General features: G+C 43.4%; 1 pseudogene; it reads right to left on the bottom strand.

The window, feature by feature from the left end:
* Positions 1-2,878: 2,878 nt before the first annotated feature.
* On the bottom strand, positions 2,879-5,871 carry LOC147529407 (uncharacterized; annotated as a pseudogene).
* Positions 5,872-8,824: the final 2,953 nt, after the last annotated feature.

The raw sequence follows: 8,824 nt of genomic DNA, 5'->3' as shown, positions 1-8,824 counted from the left end.
GAGGTTTAGACTGGACACTAGGAAGCATTTCTTTACCAAGAGGGTTGTCAAAGACGGCTTCCCGAGAGGTGGTCTATGCCCAAAGCCTGTCAGTGTTTAAGAGGCTTTTGGACAATGCCCCTAATAACACACTTTAACTTTTGATCGGCCCTGAATTGGCCAGGCAGTTGGACAAGATGATCATTGTAGGTCCCTTTCAACTGAAATAATATTCTATTCTATTCTATTCTATTCTATTCTATTCTATTCTATTCTATTCTATTCTATTCTAAACACATTGTACCTAAAGAATCAGAAAAGATACTACTACATGTGCTTCTGATATCAGCAATTGACAAAATATGCACACTATACCCAGCAGTATTTTGTTATTTTTCTGGTATTTCAGATTTGGTATTTTATAAGTCTTCTTGTGGAGTTAAAATAAGTTTTGCATAATTATTATTTGCATTTTTTTTATTCTGATACGTGAGTTCCAGTACTCAAAAACTAAGCTTACTTTATTTATTATTGAATATTTTTGTGGGTGTTAATTTATCTGGATATGCAAATAAACTTTTGCAATTTATCTGTTCAAATGACATACAACCAGTTCTAGTTGCAGGCAAGTTTGGTATGTTTAGTTTAATTATCCTTCAGATTTAGAATGGATTATTACAAGTTATAAAATGCTAATGCTTAGGTTCATTACATTGAATTTTGAAATATAGTATGTTCCTAGACCCGGAGGCCTAACCAGAGAGACTGAGCTTCATCACTGATTTCCCAGAAAGATTATGATTGATCTTTTGATGTGAAACTGGAGAGAACTTCCTATCTAGGTCGTTCGAAAGACATAAGCTGCCAATGTGCAGAAGAGTTCCTCTCAAAGTATGTGATGGGGAAGGAGCACTCTTTTTATACATCCTTTCTCACCAGCATGACAGCATTGGGCACACATCTATGAACCATTATGTAGAAACCAAAAGGTCCGTAGCCCCACCTGACAACCCACTCCACTGACAAGTGTCTTAGATGACATTGGTTGCAAGAAATCCTGGTCATCACTCTCTTCTTCCAGCAAAAGCATCCCACATTGTGCTCTTCTCCATTCACTGACATGGGAGTGTAGTTCTACAATCTACAAAGATTTTATATTGATATAACTTGCTTTTCTTGCTATGTAGCAGTAAACTACATTTTGGAGTGCTGTGAGGAAAAGGTTGTGTTTTTAACACTACCAGTAGAGCAACAGAAGCGTTGCAGTAAAACATTAGTTTTCCTATGAGAAACTTGGACATTTCTGAATTGATCTTAGAGTATAATGCAATTTAAATATTTCACAAGTCTCCTAAGATCATTTGGAAAAACATACATTTAGTGCTTAAATATCTGAAAGAAGTATGTGATGAATAGTTGGTAATTATTTTCTTCGGCAACAAGATATACTTTAAAGAACACTTAATCCTAATTAATTGTTAGTTGGAATACAGATGCTTAATAGATGCCAAGTGCTGGATCTATTCCACTTTTTTCACAATGTAGAATAATATGCTGCAAGTGACAAAGACAGAATGCAAACATGTGTCAGATGAGTTTCTTTAAAACCTTGGGCCAAGAAATTACCAGGAAAACATGAAAATCCAGAGTTTTGGAAAGCAGCTTGGATCACTCCGGAGACGATAGAAAGGCAAGCACTGTAGAAAGATTGTTGTCATGGGAAAATGTGAGTTAGGACATGGCAGCTATTCACTGGTGAAGGGATTTGATGTGACTTCTTAATTAAGTATACCTGAATAATGGTTATGCTGACATCATTGTTAAACCAGTTAACAACTAAGCATCACACAGTCGCTGCTCACTCCTCCCCTCTGGTGGGATGGAGGAGAGAATCAGAAGAATGAAAGAAAACTCATGAGCTGAGACAGACAGCTTAACAAGCAAAGCAAAAACCACAACACACAAGCAAAGCAAAACAAGGAATTCATTCACTGCATCCCATCACTAGACAGGTGTTCAGCCATCTCCAGGAAAGCGGGGCTCCATCATGTGTAACGATTACTTGGAAAGACATCATCACTCCAAATGTTCCCCTCTTCCTTCTTCCCTCGGCTTTTGTTGCTGAGCATGATGTCATATGGTATAGAAAATCCCTTTGGTCAGTTGGGGTCAGCTGTTCCAGCTGTGTCCCCTCCCAACTCCTTGTGCACTCCCAGCCTGCTCACTGTTGGGGTGGAGTGAGTAGCAGAAAAGGCCTTGACTCTGTGCAAGCACTGCTCAACAATAACTAAAACATCCCTGTCATATCAACACTGCTTCCAGCATAAATCCAAAACATAGCCCCATACTAGCTACTATGAATGAAGAAAATTAACTGTACCCCAGTCAAATCCAGCACGTTCTCCACCCCTTTCTCCACACCATTTATGTCATGCTCAGGTCCCACACTATCCAATACCTCCTCATTAACCACTGCCCCCCTTGTGATTGTTTTTCCTTGCAACTCACATGCCCATGCCTCTAGAGTTGAGGTAGGTTTTCCATCCCACTTCTTTGTGTCCTCTCCATGGTCACACAGGCAAAACCACAGGGTGTCTCATAGTATGTACCCACTATATCCTCTCTCTTGAGCAGAGGAACCTTCACTCCTGATAGCTGAGATACTGGTCCCTACAGGGGAGGAGTAAGGCATATCCTCTTTGAATTGTTAGAACTCCGGGGACCGTTTCTCTACAGCCGAGATGCAGGTCCGTAGGGAGGAAGAGAGACTCTCTTTGCATTGTTGGAGTTGGCCAGCCAGTTCATCCACCGTTTGTTCCTCTCCGTCTTTCCAGGTCAGTACTGCCAATGAGTTGGCATTTGACAATGGTGCACTCTGTACAGGCTTCCTTCATGTGAGTCACATGCATTTGACTTCATCTGGATCTTTGGACGGCTGCTCATTGTCTAGGTCATCATAAATCACCTCCAGCACAGCTAATTCCTTCAGGTACCGAATACCTCTCTCCATTGCTCCCCTTTTCCAATCGCTTTGTCAATGCCCCCTTCCCTAGAAAGGCATCCTAGCTACTTGGCTTCTCTTCCCTCTAATTTGAGACTACTTGTCCCATTATCCCAGCATTGGAGCAGCCAGACAACAACGTACTCACCTAGACAATGGCTGAAATCTTTTCTTATATCTTGCAGCTCACTCAAGGATAGGGATCAGGTGGTTTTCACCTTCTTTATAGGTTCTTCCTCTTCCTCCTCCTGTTCTCATGATTGCCCTGATTCATCTACTTTTAGTAAATGTGTCGATTTTCTCATCCAATGTTTCTTCTTGTGTACAAGAGAGACTGATACCGGCAAGTGTTGGTTCTCTGGTTAATCTGCAGTGCCTGTCACAGGAGTTGGAGTAGCCACAGTGTCTGTTGTTTTGTCATCAGATCCAGGGACCTTCACTTCTCCGTGGAGTTACTGAATAGTGTTGAACAGGGCTTGATACGCATGGTCAAGGCCCCAACATGTTGCAGTGATTTGTGTCTGGAATTGCCAGGGTGACATCATACTTTTCCCAAATATTTTACTAGACTTTCAGGATTCTGCACTTGTTCAGGGGTAAAATTCCAAAATATTGTAGGTGCCCACTGTCCTAGGTACTTGCCTATACTATCCCACACACACTGCCACTCATAACTATCCAGCCTCAGGACAGATCTCTGGATGGTGTTCTTAAATAGTTGTTTAACCTTAAACAAGACTTGAAACACATTCAGGAGACATAGCAATAAGAATGTGCTGATGTGAACATCCCAAGGGTATTCAAAATTCTCAAGAGCTATTGTAACTAGCTCAGAGGAAAAGGGGAAGGTGAAGGAGGGGAGGAAAGTGTTCCCCTTTGTCTCCTCCACAAATTGGTTCTCAAAGGAGAAAAGATAAAGAGTGTAATTATTAATAATTTCTGAGACATGGTTCCCAAAGTATGGAGATGGAGGCCATGCTGAGTGTGAATACTAGGTTAGTCTCATGACCAGTAATTTTATCAAATCATAAGCCAGCGTTACACAGTATAACAAAATGATAACCTTAATCCAGCCCTCAGAGATGATAAACAGCACAACAGGGAACATACACAGCAAGTAAAGTGTTACATAACATGACTCTGAGAGCAAGCACAACAACTCTGACAGCAAATAAATCAACATTGTGACCAGCAACTATTAATCTAATATAATGAATGCTTATAACAAATATGTTTTAACATGTTCTAGGCACGTCTGTTGTTATCTCAAACCTTCGTGACCCGTGTTGGGCAAAAAAAAGGACTGTCATGGTTTAATCCCAGCCAGCAACTAAGGACCACACAGTCACTTGCTCACTCCCCCATGGTGGGATAGGGTAGAGAATCAGAAGAGTAAAAGTGAGAAACTTGTGCATTGATTTAAAGACAATTCAATAGTGTCATGGTTTAACCTAGCCAGCAACTAAACGCCACACAGCCACTCACTCACCTGGAGACTGGGGAAGAGAATTAAAGGGGAAAAGAGAAGACTCATGGGTTGAGATAAGAACAATGTAATAATTGAAATAAAACAAAATTTAAAGTAATAATTATTAAAATAATAATAAAAATTGTAATAATATATACAAACAAGTGATGCACTGCTCACTACCCAGTGACCAACGCTTATTCTGTCCCGGCAAGCGATCTCAAAACAGGTAAGTCACGAAACTGCAATCCTGGAAGAGCAAGAGTCCCAAAATGAAAGATCCAAAAAGACAGTGAGAGAGATAGAACCTAAGAGTCCAAGAAATCCTAGAGAGAATCCAAACTTCTCTGTCAAACTGGGCATTGCATTGCATGATATGGAATATTCAATTGGCCAATTTGGTCCTCTATCCCAAGTGTCAGCTCAAATTGTAAATTAGCAGTTGCAAATCTTTTGTTCCAGCCATGCTCCCTCCCCCAGCCTGCTGTGTACCTGCACACTGGTAAACTGAAACGTCTTTCATGTCTCAGCACCAACTATTTATAAACATCAGAGTGTTATCAACATTCTTCTCACAGCATATCCCATACTAAATCAAAACCACAGCACTATTCTAGCTACTGAAAAGAAAAACTAACTCTGTCCAGGTCAAAACCAGGACAAATAGGTGAAGTAAAAGCTGTGCATGCAATCAAAGCAAAGCAAGGAATTCATTCATCGCTTCCCATCACCAGGCAGGTGTTCAGTCTTCTCCAGGAAAGCAGGGCTCCATCATGTCTAACAGCTACTTGGGAACACAAACATCATCACTCCAAATGCTCCCTCTTCCTTCTTCCCTCAGCTTTTGTTACTGAGCATGATGTCGTATGGTATAGAATATCCCTTTGGTGAGTCAGGGTCAGCTGTCCCAGCTGTGTCCCCTCCCAACTCTTTGTGCACCCCCAGCCTCCTCGCTGGTGAGGTGAGAAGCAGAAAAGGCCTTGACTCTGTGTTAGCACTGCTCAGCAATAACTAAAACATCTCTGTATTATCAATGCTGTTTTCAGCGCAAATACAAAAGACAGTAGCTACTGTGAAGAAAATTAACTCTACCCCAGCCAAAACCAGCACAACTGATAACTGGTTAAAAAGAGGAAGCTGAGTCTCTTAAGAGCCACAGTGGAAAAATGAAGAGAAAAAAGGATAACTGAAACACTGAGGAAGAAACTAAGTGACATATAAAGTGATCATACTTATTTGCCACTCTTGACCACTTAGAATTGTCATAGGAGCAAAAAGTTGGGAGATATAGGTGCTTAGCATTCATGTGAGGCAGAGATAGCCTTTATATGAATGAAACAAGCACATACATGCTCTTTCTGTTAGAAAGCAAACGGGAGTGCATCATACTGTAACTGTCATAGCGGAACTGCACACCCTTCATCCTCTCTACCCCTTCCCTGCCCCTGGTGTATCAGTCCTTATCCATCCCAAGGAATAGAAGTGTAGCAGTAAAGGATGTTATTCCTTGGGCATTTAGTTGTTGAGGCACTTAAGACTTTTTTTAGAGTACCTTGCAACTGGATGGCAATTTTGGTAGTGTCTGAACACTGGATGCCCAAAGTGATGTTTACATGCCCAGATTTTCCTGTCAACTTCATGATTTATTTCTAGGTAAACTCAGGTGTTAGTGGTTGTGTCTATACTGTGGAAGCTGTGAACACTCCCGGCCCCTGGGCCCAGGTGCCAACTCTGGCCAGATACCAAGGCTACGTCAGGACAAGATCAAACTAGCCCCATCCCTTCTCAGCCCACACCTCGCTTATCTGGAGGAGGAAACCTGGACCATGAATCCTCCTGTCAGGTCCTTGATCTGGACAATCAAGGCACCAGAACAACAGAACGATGCAGTTTGTGTAACACTAGCCACTGAAAACTGCACAGCCTACTAACTCCTCGTCTGTATGCTAAGAAATCAACATGGTGCTTCCCAGGTGTGTGTCCATGCCATAGAAACCACCTCTGCTATGGTGGACTCTTCTGAAGGATAACTGTTTAGCTAGAAACTGTGGCATGACAAGCAAGGGATCAGGATGTGTCCTCTCTCTTTCCAACCAGGCAAGTGTGATTTTGCGACACAGCACTCTGCCGATTAAATGAGTATCTCACACTTCTGGAGGCTTCAGAGAGCATTGAATACAGTTTACAAAATGAAGGCAACTAGCATGAAGAAGGAGCTGAAGTTTTTAATTGTTCTCTGCCTTTCTGTTTCTTTCCTTTAAGACAAAGAAATTAGCTCTGGCTGTTTTGCAAAATGAATGCAATCCAGACATAATGCTTGAGTTCAGGATAAGCTTGAAATAATAGCTTTGAGCAGTGAGTACCCGTTCAATGGGAACTGGGTCAGAAGCCAGGGACCGTCACTGCTGGCAATATTATAAGTATCTGTCATATTTTCTAAGACCCATAGACCCAAGTCCCAAAGATGCAAGACTCAAAGAAGTCCTGGAATCAAGAGAGCACATAAAAAAGATATTTTTAGGTGTTGTGGTAGTAGTGAAAGGCTTGAAGATGTGAAATAAGAGTTTCTTAAAGACTCTAAAGCTAGGAAGTTGTGATGGCTTGATAGGGGGTGGCGGTTCTGGTGGCAAGAGAGGGGATTTGCTCCCTGTGACCTCCCTAGTTCGGACTCCCATCCCCCTTGGGGTTTGAGCCAATCGGCGCGTCTGCGAATTGCCCTATTTAAGCCGGGACAAAGGAACTGGAAAAGGTGCTTTGCCCAGGAGCGAGGAGAGGGGAGGGGAGCGCTGCCCCCGCTCTCCGGCTCCCGGCCGGGCGGCGGCCCAGGCTGGGCCGGTGCCACTCGCTGAGGATGGCGGCGGTGGAGCCGCTTGGGGAACTCGGAGAGAGCCCCGCTCCCGGGGTGCCCACTGGGCTGAGTTCACCCTGAGAGAACTGAGATCTGAGACAAGCGGCTACACATACACCAGGTCAGTGAAGATGGAAAGGGACAAGTTGTGCCGGATCTGAGTTTCCCCTGCAACCAGTGGCGAGACGGCAGGCAGCCCCCTGCAGCCAGGATGGACTCAGTGGAGCAGAGGCCCACTTGCGGCCCATGGAGAAGCCCACGTTGGAGAAGAGATGCCTGGGCCTGAGGACAGTCATGAAGCATGGGACGCATGACACAGTAGAGAGGCATCTGGAGTCTGTGTGACAACCCACGCTGGAGCGAGTGGCCACAACTCCCTAAGAATTCGAGACTGTGGTAAAGCCCACACTGGAGCAATTTGATGGGGAAGGATTGCATCCAGTGGGTAGGACTCACGCTGGAGAAGTTTGTGGATTTTCCTCGTAAGTAGGGGATCCACTGGAGCAGGGGAAAAAAGGGGTGTAAGGACTCCTCTTCCTTTAAGAAAGGAGTGGCAGTAACAGCATGGGATGAACTGACCTGCACTCCCCCATTCCCTGTCCCCCTGCACCACTGGGGGAGGAGGCAGAGCCGGGAAGAAAAGGAAAGAGGGGAGGGGAGGTGTTGTTTTTGCAATCTGGCTTTGTTTCTTTTTATCCTCTCAAGTAACTGGTTTTGAATGTCTTTATTCTTTAAGTAACTGTTAATAAATTGTTTTGCTTTAAGAAAGCTGAGTCTGTTTTGCCCAGGACCGTGGTTGGTGGGTGCTCCCCCTGTTCTTGTCTCGACCCTCAGCTCTTTTATTGTATTTTTCTCCTCTCCACTTTACTGCAGAAGGAGTGAGAGAGCGGCTGTGTGGAGTTTAGTCGCTGGATCGGTCTAAACCATGACAGAAGTGAAGTAAAGAACATTGTTGATTTTTTTGGCAGAGGATGAGGAAGGGAATTGTGAAAAACTGGGATTGGCAACTTCGTCACATTGTAGACTCTTTCACTGCCACTTGCAGTGGTTCTGAGAAGTGAGAACAGTCTTTAAATCCCCCATGACAGGACTTTGGCATATGAGTAGTTTCGTTTTCCCCGGGAGAATTCAACATTCAAAGTTTGAAATATGAAGCCTTTGTTCTCATCCTGAAAGTAATGAGGCAACAAGGAAAAATACTCCAGCTCACCCAAATTTTCCTCTTCACCTGTTTTGTAGCCCTCTCTTCATTCTCGGTTCCCAGAGCTTTTTTTCCTCTGGAAGCAGACCAAGTAACTCCTATCGTCTTTGAATTTCATTGCTCAATGTTCAATGTTGCTGTACTTCAGCAGAGGTCGGTGCTGAAACGAGCAGGATTACTTCAAATGTCTTGTTAGCTATGCCAGTTGATTAATCATTGTGGGTGATTAATCATATGGAGTTTGCCTTTACACAATCCTTTTGATTCCTATTGAAGCTATGATTCACAAGAATTCTAAATATACTCCCGCAGAGCTCTAACTTAGCC

Source organism: Tauraco erythrolophus, chromosome 1, assembly GCF_009769465.1.
Source record: "Tauraco erythrolophus isolate bTauEry1 chromosome 1, bTauEry1.pri, whole genome shotgun sequence".
Lineage (NCBI taxonomy): Eukaryota > Metazoa > Chordata > Aves > Musophagiformes > Musophagidae > Tauraco > Tauraco erythrolophus.
The sequence above is the reverse complement of the archived record's forward strand: the minus strand, read 5'-3'. Positions and strand labels throughout refer to the sequence as shown.